Consider the following 16,388-nt stretch of genomic DNA (forward strand, 5'->3'; position numbering starts at 1 on the left):
TTCTATTCAATGTAGTAATGGAGATTCCTGGAAAATCCACACATTTCATGGAATGTTGTATATTAAATGTCATCACACCAAACAGGTAAACATATTTACTCAGTCGTTCACTTATACATCCTCATTGTGTATTTTGTCATGGTCTTCAAACTTAAACCTTTTCATCATCCTCTTCTTAAATACACAATATTTTGTTGTTTTGCCTAGATTTAATATTATCAAAGACTGTAGAAAACACAACATGTGTCACTTGTATAGTTTAGAATGGGGAAAAGTGTAACATCAATATGACGAATGAAGCTATGCCTACTCATCAGACCCCCGATTTTTCACGATTTTTTTTGGTAAATAAAAACTACTGGTTTTGTGGTGGTAATTCCCAGAAATTTGCGAACAATTTAGCAATTAAGAAAAAAAAAAAAAAAAAGTAGGTGTGCAATCTGACACAATGACACAAATCATAGACATAAATCTTCTTTCCCACATGGAAAGAACCTATATAAACATATATGTTTTAATACAGGTTTTTTTAATATACAGTTAAAGTCAGAATCATTAGCTCCAAGCCGCCCCCCACCCATTTATTTAGTTTTCCCAATTTCTGTTTAACGGAGAGAAGATTTTTTTCAACACATTTCTAAACATAATAGTTTTAATAACGTATCTCTAATAACTGATTTATTTTATCTTTGCCATGATGACAGTAAATAATATTTTACTAGATATTTTTGAGACACTTCTATACAGCTTAAAGTGACATTTGAAAGCTTATCTAGGTTAATTAGGTTAACTAGTCAGGTTAGGGTAATTAGGCAAGTTATTGTATAACGATGGTTTGTTCTGTAGACTATCAAAAAAATAAATAGCTTAAAGGGGCTAATAATTTTTCACTTAAATTGTTTTTTTTTTTTATAATAACTTTTATTCTAGCTGAAATAAAACAAATAAGACTTTCTCCAGAAGAATATTACCAAACATACTGTAAAAATTTCTTTGCGCTGTTAAACATAATTTAGGAAATATTTAAAAAAGAAAAATCAAAGGGGGGCTAATAATTCTGACTTCAACTGTATGTGACATATAGAAAATTGCCCGTTTTCCTTACATATTTTAAAAACCTATATCAAAACCTAAAAAATATTTGTTTATAAAAGTTCTTTCCATGTGGGCTCTCACTTATTTGCCTTAGTTAAATTCCATAACATGCCAATTACATGTGATACCAAATTCAAGTGTTCGCACATAATACATAAGTTTTTTGCATTTTTTTAGTTCTTAGTTATTGCTGTGATAATAGAAAATATGAGCTAGGCATCATGTATGACAGTTGACAAAGCGATATATGAGCTATATAGGAGACATATCTTGTGTGTACATATGGGGCTTACATGTATATGTGGATATAAAGAAGCAATGCAGGAGACCTGGTCTGTGTTTGCACATATATGCACCTCAATTTTGCAATGTGGCATATACACATATATGCAGAGTATATATTATATATACTGCATATAGGTTTCATATATGCGCATATATCCTCATAGAGGTTCTTTCCATGTGGCTTATTTTGGTCTCTTGTCAAAGACAAGATCTAAAACAGATCTAAAACGTTAGGGGTTAAGGCAAAGGAAGGTTGTATAACTCTAATTTTTATCCACAATCTTACTTTTTCTATCAGATTTCGGAGCATCTGACATCATGTACCTCACTCAGAACATGCGTAAGGGCTTCCCTTATCGCACCTTTAAAAACGTATTGTCATAAAACTTATCAATGAAAGAGAAAGCGTTTTCTCTTGTTAACTGCAGGAAAAGAGTTAAACCAAATCATTTATCAATTTAACTAAATACCAGCCATACATATAAAGCACAAATAATGTCCTTTAAAGGCCCGTTTCCACTGAGTGGTACGGTACGGTTCGGTTTAGTACGCTTTTATGGCCGTTTCCACTTTCAAAAAGCATACCGAACCGAACCGTACTGTACCACTTTTTCGGCACCCTTTCGAAAGGGTACCAAACACGAGAAAGGGTACCAAAAGGCAGAGCCACACGCGCAGCTGAGCGTTATTGGTTTACAGAGATGCTTCATTCGCTTACGCAACAAGCCAGAATGAAAACAAAAAAACCGCCATGTTTGAAAAACACAGTGAGAGATTTTAACGGAATTATAAATACATATAATAATGAGCCATGGTCAATCTGGGCTCAAACAAACTTTGTCGTCATCTTGATGAACAGCCACAAATCCAAGAAGAAGAGCAGATTTACCCTGTGCCGCGTAGTTTTTTACGAGCCAGTCTGAGGCACGAGCGGTTTCGCTTTCTTGCTAGCGCTTGCGCGCGTCTAACATTATGTCTTAAATAACAAACTTCTTGAGCTGATGATAATAACTTGCGCTTGATTATTGACGTGCTTTTGAAACCCGATCCTGTCAGACACTGACAAACGCGAGAGTGAAGCGCGAAGAAACAAAGGAGAAGCCGGAAAAAAAGGAGCACATTATTTTTTCAGCAAACGCGAACAAAATGCCATGTATAACTAACTTAATATCTTTACCTTTTGGACTAATATGAACTCAGAATGACGGAATTACTGTCTAACAGAGGCTACATGTGCTGCTGAAGCTTACATACACAGATAAGAGGTTTTCACTGACTGTAGGCTATAATTTCTATTGTTTTGAACCTAAATACGGGCGAAATGTCTGCTGTGTGTAGTTCTTCTGTAGTTGGTAACATATCGGAGACTGTAAGGGGCTGTATGTGTTTATATATGTTCATTTATTTATTTATTTTATATAATTGCAGACGTTACAGTAGGCTGTTTCGCACTGTCATTGATCTGCAGTTATAATCAAATCCTGTTCATTGAAAAGTTAGTAATAAACATTTCTACACAAGTATTTATGTGTGTAAAGCATCTGTTTTGTGAGAAGTGCTTTTCATATGATATGTGAACGACCCATACAGCTTTATTGTAGACATTTCCTCGAGCTAGAATGACGTCGACTGAAACTTTCTGTCATACACCACGCCCACCAAAAGGGTACCCTTGTTAGTGGAAACGCAAGCCTGATAAAGGTGACCCGTACCAAACCGAACCGTACCGTACCAGTCAGTGGAAACGAGCCATAATATGGTAACGTTCAGCGGCCATTATCTTTGAACCAATCTCCATAATTGTAAGCTGCTTGCTTTTCTGTCTGTTCCACTGCTCCGTCTGTTAGATGTTTCCTACTTTCTTTTGCAGTCTAATGCGCATCAAACACGCAAAATGGCCAATTGGCACCACAGGATGTCTAATCCCATCTTTGCATTGACTTCACATGTAAATCACTCGTGCTTCACCCGCGTCTGCTTACTGCACAGGCTGCAAAACACCCACCTTTTCTGGTTTTGTAATCTGTATGAAACAAATGCAAGATACAGTCCGTCCTGTCAAACACACATCACTTGACAGCAGCAACTATTCAAATAGCCACAAGCTTGTAAATAAAGAGTTGCTGTTTTTTTCTGGAGGAGACTCCAGTCCAGACATTAAGACCAGGTTGCGGATTACTTCAGAAGAGCAGTGCGATCAGACGAGGCATTATTCAGAGGATGATAATGTGTAAAATGGCCATAAATGAGGTTGGTGTCATGATCTTGTTTCTTTCAAGTGTGCATGCGCAATAGCTCAGACAAGCTAAAAAAAATGCAGATTTTGTTTCATTCAAACATTTAGAAATTAAACAAATAATGCAGATGTTGTTTAATTTTATTGGTGATTGCAAATATGTAATGTAATCGCAACCTTGGCAAGCAGTTTTTGGAGAATTTGATGTTTCCCTATTGTTTCTGTATGGTTCAGAGCATTTCTCAAATCACACACCAAAACTTTAAGCTTGAGGTTTAATTTTTAAATGAAAAAAAAAAAAGCTTTATTGAATTGAGGTTAAGCACGAACAGTAATGTACAGTGCATGTTTCTGGTCCCATGTGGATTTGTGCTGTCAAAAACAGGGCAATAATGACAGTGAGAATGGCTGGGCATGTGGCACTCGAACTAATTTAACAAAGCATAACACTATTTTACTCACTGCTTCAATTTCCTGCTGTGTTTGTGTCTTTGTGTAAAATGTGGAGTATAGATTCCATTTAGTTTCATATTAAAATGTCTCTAATTTTAGCATTTACTGATGTAAATGTCAAATGTAAGTACAAAACCACATTTTATGCACACTGAACCATTGCATCCCTATACTTTTCATTTATTTTACAAATCATGCATCATTATTTAAGATACTTTGATAAGCGCTTCAACGGGAGGTCCTCAGTTGCTTCTCTCTCTCTCTTTTATATTCTGCATTTAATGGGCCTCCGACTGCTTTAAATTACAGGTAAGTAATTTTCCATAGGCTAGATAATTCATATTTACCGATAATGCTTTAGAGACCCACATCCACACAACACTGACTACTTTATTTAATGGTAATTGCTATTCACACCAGATTAGAAACTGTCAGTAAGATCTCAGAGCTCAAGGCATTTCACACTGCGCTTAAAAGAAAACAACTCCCTGATTTGAGAGTGCTGATTATGGCAAGGTTATTCACCTTTCCTGGAACAAGAAAGCAAATTCACTAAAGAGCTGCTCAACTTTTGGGCTTATTGTTCACTAAACAACTTCAGTCCAGTTTAACTAGAGGCTTAAAGTGCTGAAGTAGCACTGTGGAATATTTAAATGAAGTCACTTTCATTATTTTCAGGGCAAACACACCTCCTGTCTGCGTAAACTAAACTCATTATGATGCAGATTGTGATTTTTTTTTTTTTAAATGAAAACCAACACTATGTGCCTGGCTCAATTAAGATCATGCTAATACTCTCCAGACTGCAGGCAATACATATATTGCAACATAAAAGACATGTTTAGTTATTTAAATTTGATGATTTGTTTGTTAAAGGGTTGGATAATGGTGTTAACTTTATCTAGAAAATCCCCTTTTTAAAGTAAAGGGTAAACTGTTAAAATAGTTTGCAATAGACAGCACTCTTTATATCTTTATATATATATATATATATATATATATATATATATATATATATATATATATATATATATATATATATATATATATATTTATTTATTTATTTATACATACAGTTGAAATCAGAATTATTAGTCCCCCTGAATTATTCGCCCCTGTTTATTTTTTCCCCCAATTTTGGTTTAACGGAGAGAAGATCTTTTCAACACATTTCTAAACATAATAGCTTTAATAACTCATCTCTAATAACTGATTTATTTTATCTTTGCCATCATGACAGTAAATAATATTTTACTAGATGTTTTTCAAGACACTTCTATACAGCTATGTATTCTTCTATAAGTCACTTCTATATGTATGTATATCTGTGTGTGTGTGTGTGTGTGTGTATATGAGTATGTCAACTACTTTTTTGGCATCTCAACGGTGTTTGTGCTCTGCAAAAGCTAATGAAGACAATTTCCAATTGATAATAACATTGTCATCATCATTAATGTTCATGTCCCTGTTTATACAAATTCTATAAAGGTATCTGGAGCTGAAATCGTGTGTAGTAATTTGCATTTGATTTATTACACATGCCATAAGTTGTTGACAAATCCAAAACATAGTAGGTTCTCGGAAAGATAGGTTTAGACCTATAAAGCACATTATTCTCGGAAAATAAGCGTATAAAAGCTGTCAGTGTGAGTGGTAACCTTTTCAGAAGTAATCCATATGTAGTTTTAGGTACTAAAATAATCAGTTTAGGTACCATTAGGTACCTTTAAAGGGCACCTATTTTACCCCTTTTACAAGATGTAAGATAAGACTTTGGTGTCTCCAGAATGTGTCTGTAAAGTTTCAGCTCAAAATACCGACCAGATTGTTTATTATACAGTATAATGTAGAACTGCCCATTTTGGTATCTGATGAAAATGTAGCTGTTTATGTAGCCTGTAGCTTTAAATCCAAATGAGTTGGTTCTCCCCGCTCACCCTTCCCCTGAGGATGTCTACTTCTCATGAGTTAGCTCAGATAAACAATCGTCAGTGATAGAAACAGACACAGATGAAGCTGAAATAAGGTCACGAGTCAAAAATACCAAGTAAGTTTATTTGATGTATTTGTGGTGGACTTTGTTCCAACCCAGGCTCATTCTGAAAAAGTCCAACGGACATTTCTGGAGACTGCGAATTATGTAGCCGGAGGTACATATGGCTGCATTTCATTTTTTTTAAACGAACGTTACGGGGCGGTGTGACACTTTTTTTTCACGCTTACCAGCTGACAGCTTACCTCAAGTGGAGGGATTTCCTGCCACAACCAGTTTGTCCAGTTAGCTCGTCGTGTACATTGGCGGACTTGAGATGCAGAGAGGAGATGACCACAACGACGGCAGGGTTCGTGTCCAGGGATAAGCGGTTCCAGAAATCAGGTAAGACAAAAACAGAATCCAAAAAATAAAATGAACGAGTGAATAGCTGGGTGAGAATGCGCTAAAATCTGAAAACGTGGTAAAAATCAGACAAGGTCTTTTCTTTTTCTGGACAGCTATTGTACATCGTTGGTTGGGTTTATGTAAGTAAGTGGGTGGGCGGGTCAATCGATAAAATTGGTTTGGTTTAGGGAAAGAGGAGGGTGGGTCTGTCGATTGGTCAGCCAGCCAGTCAGTCATCCAGTAATTCAGCTAGTCAGACAGACACTCAGTCGAGAGCGGCTTTTGGTGGCTTTACGCGAGAACAGCGTGGGCGCGAACGGCACTCATGAGAGAAATTTGAGATATGAAATGCGCATGCAGCGGCCTCTCATGGATTCGCGAAAACAAAAAACTGCAAAAATACGTACCTCCCGGGACGTATTTCGCGGTCTCCAGAAACTTCCACGGGACTACACTTTTAGAATGAGCCTGGGTTGGTTTATTCAAGCCTTTCTGAAATGAGTCACACACAAATGCCATTTGGTGTACACACACATGCATGTTTACTGACAACATGGCCTCAAAAAGGAAGGGATTTGGATCCTATTTTAACGTCAAATTTTCATCACAGCTACCAATATATAAACTTCAGGTAATTTTTTTTTAAGATACTACCCAAATGACTGTTGTGTACCTTTGTTTCTGAGATTGATAATTTAGTTTGATTGCTTCTTTATTGCAAAATAAATGGTTGTTGCTTATGCTAAATAACACACACCTACATATTTTCTTTCTTTAACGAATCTCCTATCGAAATAACTGTCCTCTAACCTTTTCAACACGTCTATATTTAATTTTCCATTTTTTCAAATCTCTCTTTACGCAGACTGAGAGCTTGTTGCTGTATAACAGCACACCTGCATCCTCTAATTCTTAGCCAGCATCTAATTATGAACTACTCATCTCTCTGAGTCCACAATTGATGTCCGCCATAAAGAGACAGTGGTACAACACCCACAATAAGCCTGTGTCACCCTGAGAACCAATAAAAGCTGTGGGTCAGCTGAAATTAGACCTCTGAAAGTAGTTTTAATGTTGAAAGTGCAAGACTCTGCACTTTTTTTTTTCTTTTTTTTTTTAAACACCAAGAGGTTAAAAAGCTGCTTTTCATTGCATTTCGGTGCAGCTCAGCACTCCAAGTGTATAATATGAATTAGCTTGGGGGTTACAGGACATGACATTTCACAAAATGTCATGTCCTGCTTATCCAGGCATTCAGAAAGCTGTGAGGGTAAGTTAAAGATTACAGTGATGCTGTTTAGAGTAAAATTGGCCCTTTTAATGTTTCGTCACCTTGGAATTATAAGGTTTTATCTGTGTTTTAAATGATTTACAGATATTGAGCTTCAAAGTTTTTGCCATATAGCAAACAAAATGTGTGTAACAGTTCTCTTTCATACATAAACATAAATGAGACCCTAAATGTACAAAATTCTCTTAAATTTGCAAATTGTGGTAAAAAAAAAAAAAAAAAAAAAAAAAACAGGGCAAATGCAGATAGAACCTTCTAATTTTAAAAATCCATTTTACGCTTGGAATTATAAGGTTTTGTTTGGCAGATCATTAATTGAATCATTACTTTTCAAGTAATACAATCAGTCTGCTTATTAATTTAATAATAATTAAAAAAAAACAAATTGGAGTTGTTCGAGAAAGTTAAATCTTTGTTTTCTATAACATTTATTTAATGTTTTGGGGTGGATGTTTTTTTTTCTTCTTCAAATTAAACATTCATGGCTGTGCTAAATATTTTGTCCAGGGCATACATTTCTTCCAACAACGTTTAACCATAATAGGTTTGAAAAAGTGACTATTAACATTTTAATAGTTTAAAGTGATATATTGTCTGGGCTGGCATTTTATATTATTGTACGAAAACCTTTATTTTCCTGTTATTCCACACATTTGTTTCTCTATATATTATTTCTTATGCATTATATTATACACTCAAATAATTACTTATTGGATGAACTCAATTGAATTGAGATTAGCATTTCCAACCAATACATTTTTTTAGCACCAACTAAAAAATATACATACATATTTACACAATTAAATGCAACTGAGTTGGTTCAACACGATTTTATCATATAAAAGTTTAAATACATTTGTATTTTTATTTAACTTAAACTCAAAGGTTTGATAATATCATCTATGTCTTTTATGTGTTGTACATTTGATGATGTACAAGTCTTAGTTTTATATGGTTATCCTAAATGAAGCAAAAAAGCAATTTTAAGCATATTTCATGAGTTACATATACAGTATACAGTTGATTGAGAATGATATCAGAACTAATTTCAGGACAGTTATTGCTCACTGAGCAAAGCAACAAAACCCATCTCATCTTCAAAAACTGTATTTTTGCTAATTAAGCTGTGCGCTTCTACAAGGTGGTAATCTCAAAACTTGAATAATAACAAAAAAAAGAATAATTTTATTGTCAACATTTCCATCTCTCAATTCAATATCACACAAAGCATGATGGGAACTAAAAATCCCTTAACCAGGTAGTTGAACCAACACAATTCCTTTATGTTGTCCCAACACAAAAGGCTAAAAAGTTAACTTTGTTTACACATTTAGGTGGACTGAATATAAAACAAATAAATTGCTCAAAGAAATTCCAAGAATTGTTGTTTCAGCTCATTTTAAACAGGTAGATTGAACAAGCAGCAGTTATCATTTTTTGGATGCATTAAACTACCAAAATGTCAATAAAAGTTTAATTTTCAACATCAAAAGTCAACAGATCAGTAATCAAGGTCCCATAATGCAATTCACAACCGTAAATGAATGGAAGACACTTGTGAATCACAAAAGATGGAATCTGTTCATTAACAGATATTTTTGTTTTACAATGGAGCATTCTTCAAAAAAAAAAAAAAAACATCCCTGTAGGTTGTTGGTTTAACAGTATTCATCAACTTTGACCAACCCCTAATAGAGTTTTTTCACTGTAATAAATATGATGCAAATACATCTACTAATGATGTGTGAGCCCCAGTGTTATTAACATCATTAAATTGCCCAAATTTGACTTTGAGCATTAGTTGTACAACAGATGTTGGAAAAGGAAAAAAAAAAGAAAAGAAAGAAAGAAAAAGAAAAAAAAAAACTCTTGTTGGCTTTCAGAGGATTACAGCATGCAGGCTTCAATCAGGTCTACTCCAAAGAACAAATTTACTGAACTTGCGCCTCCACTATGCCTTTAGAAATAACAAATGTGTCATAATTAAAAGCAAACACATGTTAAAAATGCTCATTAAAAAGACCTCTGGAGGCATGAATAATGACATTTCCTGCTTCTCTCTGAATTAAGTAATGCTTTCAGTGTGCCTAAATTCAAACTTCTTTCAGCATATTTGACATTTGAGCTATTAAGTTAAGGTTTTAAAGGGTGGCTTAGTGGTTAGCACTGTCGCCTCACAGCAAGAAGGTCGCTGGTTTGAGTCCCTGCCGGGCCTGTTGGCATTTCAGTGTGGAGTTTGCGTGTTCTCCCAGTGTTCACGTGGGTTTTCTCTGGGTGCTCGGGTTTTCCCCACAAGTTCAAAGACATGTGGTATTGGTCAATTGGGTATGCTAAATTGGCCGTAGTGTATGTGTGTTAATGAGTATGGGTTTTTCCCAGAGATGGGTGCATGCATGCAAGGGTTTCCACTGGGTGCTCCGGTTTCCTCCACAGTCAAAATACATGCTGTATAGGTGAATTGAATAAACTAAATGTATAAGTGTGTGTGTGTGTGTGTGTGAATGAGTGTTTCCCAGTACAGGGTTGCGGCTGGAAAGGCATCCGTTGTGTAAAACATTTGATGGAATTGTTAGCGGTTCTTTGTAGAACCCTGATAAATAAGTGACTAAGCTGAATGAACAAGTTAAGGTTTTATGCTGCTGGGTATTATCTTTGTCATGATGGAATCTTAAAAGATGTGTGTATTATTGCTCACTGAAGTGAGTAGGCTATACAACAAAAGGTAAGGGGCAAACAATAACGTGTAAGATCCTCTTTATAAATCATTTAGTTCTGGTTTTCAAAATCACAATGCAAATAATACTTTAAAATAAATACACTGTACATATAATTAATATAAACAGTAATCAGTGAAGCTGATTGTAATCTATTTATATAGTAGTTGTTGTGGTGTAGTGACTTTATTACATAAGAGAGATGACACTTTGCTAACAACAAAACCCAGCAAACTGAAGCCTATTAAAGATGACCTTGGCTTGATGCTGAGCTTTTGTTTTCTAGTGTTTGCTCATGTTCAGCATGGGACAAAGGGCTTTGTAGTGCAACAGTATAGCATGCTTCATTTCACATCAGAAAGTTTTTGCTTGCTTCTTCACATACAATACCACCTCACTTACGACATGCCACTGAATTTCTGTCCACATTTGTTATGGTATTTTTACTGATTTGGGAAAAGTATCTTAAGTTGTCACAATGCACTTTTCCTCCAATAGACTTCCATTCATACGCAAGCTCGTACGACAAGTTTCACAGTTTGCTGTGGAAAGTGGAAAGTTCAAGCTTGGTGAATTCTGACCTGCGAAATCGCATCACTTGACTGCGTGAGACCAATTCAAGGCAAAACATCACCTCTCTGTAAAAGAATTTAAACCAAGGACTAATCACTCGCTTTTTTTGTGTCTAATCATCTTATTTAATCCCGCCCCTTTTCGCAGTGCCATACTACAGAATTTCACAAGCTCAAACTTTAGTGTGACCGCAGCTTTTTTACACACGTTGATCAGTTTAAGATCACATTTCTAAAGTTGAGTTTTTAATAGATTTAAAAGTGCACTTTTTTATTGATCAAGTGGTAGGGGTTGATATGACATTTAGAATGTAAGCAGCACTAAAAAAATGTTTTTAGAACGAGTAATAATCCCATTAATCTAGTGACAGTACATGTCCCTGTCGAAGGTCAGTGAATATAAGCTACTTATTCATTAAAAAAGGACAAGCCATTCTCGTACATGACTTTGTTCTTTGTGTGACTGAAATGTAGGCAATGGCTTTGTTTCCATCCGAAAATATTAATTAAATTTATGTGCAAAACTGGAATTACGCATAAAAGATGTGCAAATAAAGCAGCGTTTTCATCCAGCGAATCAAAGAGATCAAAACCGTCACTTCCTGATTAACTGGTGCCAAATATCAACAGTAAAAATAGAATTTACTGCAGCAGAAGAAGCTGCGTGAATCTTTTCTTTATTTACTAAAGTTATGTGCATCTTGGCGTTTCCATCAACTGATTTTTATGCGCATATCCAAAATGAGCATTAAAATAGGTGGGTGGAAACATAAGGCTAAGGCGAGAAATACCGCTTCGTCTTTTAAAAGAGGGGAGGAGACTGACAGAAACTCAAAGTTTATAGAATAAAACCTGCTCCTGACCAGGTTAGGTTCACAGAGTAAGCTACCATGGTAACTGACTCTAAGTAAAAGTTACCTCTTTTTCAGAAACTTAACTTACCCTGTTTTCTCGAGTTTGACAAACCTGCCATTTTGAAATCTCATTTCAGGGCTAACATAAACCTCCTTTCTGAAACGAGGCCCTGGATGGAGTAATCAGCGGCCACATAATGCCAGGAGAACAGGAGATTAAGCCGGGATGCTCAGGCCAGGCTGGAGGTGGTGAAGGCCTAGGATGGGGCACTGCAGACAAGCGATTCTGGAAAGTTGTGATCTCACCAGTAGTAGCCCAACAGAGGACACAGGACAGAGGACAAAGACCCCACACACGCTTACACATGCACAGAAAGGGGGGAGGGGGACTAAATGGGGTGGACTTAACTACAAAACATCTAAAAGCATCTGGAAACAAGGAGGGAGGAATATAGGAGTACATGTGAACACAAAGGCTGTTTCTCAATTCCAAGAACGCAGAGAACGGACTTGCATTCTTGTGGAGACCGGTCTTGCCAAGTTACCTCGGAAGAATGAACTCGGGAGACCGCGAGAACAGAGAACGTGTCCTCTGAGAAATTACATGCTGTGTTCTTCCCTGGTTTTTCCTGATGTCACATGACCTTCATGCATTTTTAACAGGAAATTATTTATTAAAACATTACAGCATTCATACAACAATTTGTTTTTCCCCTTTTCACAAAATATACTATGCAAAAGGACCTTACAAATATACGTTGCACAATACAAATAAAACAGATTTAATATATACTTTAGCAAATAAACATCCTTAACATTGAAGGACAGGATCTTGTGGTGCAATAGAAGCTTCAAATATGTCAGGTTTAAAATGTCTCTACCTTTCACATGGCTAACCTGCTTATGAGGTTACACATAGCAGAATTTTTATCCAAATTTGATCAGGTGCCAACACTGGAAAAGTTGCTTACTAGAAGTCACTTTGAAGCTTTATGTTCTGACTTCATTCAAGACCTCATTGTGCAATTACTTCAAATTATTTCAGGTTAATAGCTCTTGTCGTTGTACAGGTTAAAGAGTTAGTTCACTCAGAATGAAAATTATGCTTATAAATACTCACCTTCATGTCGTTCCAAACCTCTGTTACTTTAGTTCATCTTCAGAATACAAATTGAGATATTTTAGATGGAATCTTAAGAGCTAACTCATCCTCCATAGGTCACAGCACAGTGCTTGTGAATGCGAGCAATATACTGACAAAGAGGAGAAAAAAAAAACAGTTAAATGAAGTTGTTATGCTTCTTTCAACACAGGCCCATTGTGATAATTTACTCCTGTATATATTTCTGGAGAGCGCAAATTAGGTAGCCAGAGCTACATATGGCTGCATTTAATCTTTTAAATGAATGCTACGGGGCGGTATGATGCTGCCAATGGTTTCTGTTTCTTTTCACGCTACCAACTGACCACTTACCTCCGTGTGGACGACTTTTCTGCTGTTACGAGTTCACCCAGTAGGTCCATTATAGATATTAGTGTTGATCATAAAAAAAATGTGCTAAATGGGCAAATTCTTTCAAAGTAAACCTGCACATATTTTGCAAACAAAACACAATACTATTGGTGGTTTATTTATTATTATTTTATCAATTATACTATCAATTATAGGTGGTTTATAATTATATTATTGGTGGCAATAGCAATAAAACACTATTTAGAAAAAAAAATGATTAAATCAGAACATTACAAACGCCAACAAGAACACCAGAAACTGTACTATAAATATACAGTTGAAGTCAGAATTATTAGCCCCTGTGTTTATATTTTTTTCCCAATTTCTGTTTAAGGGAGAGCAGATTCTTTCAACACATTTCTAAACATAATAGTTTTAATAACTCATTTCTAATAACTAATTTATTTTATATTTGCCATGATGACAGGAAATAATATGTTACTAGATAGTTTTCAAGACACTTCTATACAGCTTAAAGTGACATTTAAAGGCTTAATTAGGTTAATTAGGTAAACTAGGCAGGTTAAATTCCTTCGACAAGTTATTGTATAACGATGGTTCTGTAGACTATTGAAAAAATATATAGCTTAAAGGGGCTAATAATTTTGTCCCTAAAATGGTGTTTAAAAAATTAGGAACTGCTTTTATTCCTGCCGAAATAAAACAAGACTTTCTCCGGAGGAAAAAAATATAAGCAGACATGCTGTGAAAATTTCTTTGCTCCGTTAAACATCATTTGGGAAATATTTAAAAAAGAAAAAAAAAAAATCAAAGGGAGGCTAATAATTATATATGAGCAATATCACACTCGTAGCAGTGTGGTATGGCTTTATGTCAGCACTAGTGGGTGGTGTGCATTGGTGCATTGCCTTAGTGTCCCACCAGTGCTAATATACAGCCATATTGCCTTGCTACGAGTCTGATATGTGTATAAAAAAGAAAATCAAACATGAAGATTCTAAAAACCCTTATTAGTAACTACTTTCATCCTCCATTCTTTCACGTCTGCAGACGTCAGAACAGCAGAAGCCATTACTAATTCACCAACGTCACTTTAGAGCTAGTGGTTCTCTAGTGATTCTCTAGTGTAATCTCTAAATTGATTACAAAACAGGTGATTTTGCTGACTTTTTAAGATTATAAGGCTGAACGTGACATGAAATTCCATCAGTCTACAGAGATATCTCCTTACAGTATCACAGTTAATTAGTTAATTACAGTCTACAGTATTTCTCTGTTGGTATTGGGACATCACAATAATTAACCCCGAAAAAAGCAGCACAATCACTACCAGATTGCTGTTGTGTTTGCGATAAGGAAAATCGCTAAACACTTGCAGGCATTTCTTCTTTCTTTCTGCCAACACACATTCCTGATATGCGAGTCCCATCTCACTCTCAATACACTACAATTATATGGTATAAATAGAGCACTACAACATACAAAAGAGAGAGATCGACTTGGAATATCACTTACCAGTTTAATAATGATTTGATCTGCTGTGGTTAGAAATTACGCTGTTTTAATCGTTTTAAGGGCTTATTATGCAACTGTTTTTGGTCTGCTCAGTATGGCAAGCTAATGGCCACTGACGCGCTGTCTCAGAAATTATAAATATTTTAAAATGGGCACTATCCTTATAAATAAACTACACAGTTGCAATCTAAACAACTACATTATCAACTAAAAAAGCCGCAAAAGTACATTATGTTGCCCAACAGCAGGAATATTTGTACTGTAAAGCGCCCTATGCTGTATGTGGGTGGAGTAATACACTAAGGTGAAGGGGTGGTACTAGTGCTATTACTGGCATATTATTGCACGGCTATCAGCCAATCAGATTCAAAGACCAGACAGAACCGTGTGTATATATATATATATATATATATATATATATATATATATATATATATATATATATATATATATATGTATATATATATATATATATATATATATATATATATATATATATATATATATTCAGATTAACTTCATTGTGTAATAACATTATATTGTTCTGGTTTCTTTCCAGCTCATTTCTCATTTTCTCTGTTTCTCGTACAACATTTGTCATATTGGATAATTTGATTCATGATGATTAAGTGAGCAAAATTAGTGATTTTTCCTTTGTCAGACCAAATACTACCTCACATGCTGATAAATGAGAAGCTAAGACAGAGTTGCTAATCTGTTTTGTCCTCTAATTTAAAGGGACAAAGGACATTGTAACAAGCACAAAAGCCATGCTGTGTCTGAGGACTGCACATCTGAGCAGATGATTAAATCAAATCCTTTCATATTTCAAAAGGAAAATAGGCCAATTTTCTCCTGCTTACATTCTGTCAAGAATTTCAGCCTCTGAGAAGCCCTTCTGGTCGATCACAAAATATGTGGGTAAGAGGAACAAAAACAACATTTCATTTAGAGGAGAATTCGCTAACAATCAAATGGGCCCTTCAGTCTTTCAGCACACAAAAATGTCAGTGCAAAAATAGGCAAACAAAATCTGTGCTAAATACAATTTGCCATTCACTGTCTCCAGCTTGCATGTTGGCTCTGAGTACCTAATGTTTATTAATGCAGCACACTTTGTAGTACAGGATACATCTGAATTTGCTGAAAAAGTAGAAAAAGCAGTCCAAAAATGTGGCATTGGGCCAACCGTTATGTAGCTGTTTCCTATTATCAGTATGAAAACTGTGCTTGCTTGCAAAGTTACTTGTCAACAAAGAAGACAACCAAAATAAAGCATTGTTATGGCTGTTCTTTAAATGCACACACAGTAATGAATGTTCATTAAAATATCCACCTTAGACTTACTAAACTCAGGCTCATTGGAAATACAGACTACATTTTTGTGAAACGTCAAATGCATTGCTTCAGTTTTCATTGCATGTTTCATAAAACAAAACCACTAGAGGGTGCTGTTTACATTTTATTCAGTCTGAAATGCACTACTTAGGGTTCATTTTGTTAGATGTTTCAGAGACAT

Source organism: Danio aesculapii, chromosome 18 (assembly GCF_903798145.1).
Source record: "Danio aesculapii chromosome 18, fDanAes4.1, whole genome shotgun sequence".
Classification (NCBI taxonomy): domain Eukaryota; kingdom Metazoa; phylum Chordata; class Actinopteri; order Cypriniformes; family Danionidae; genus Danio; species Danio aesculapii.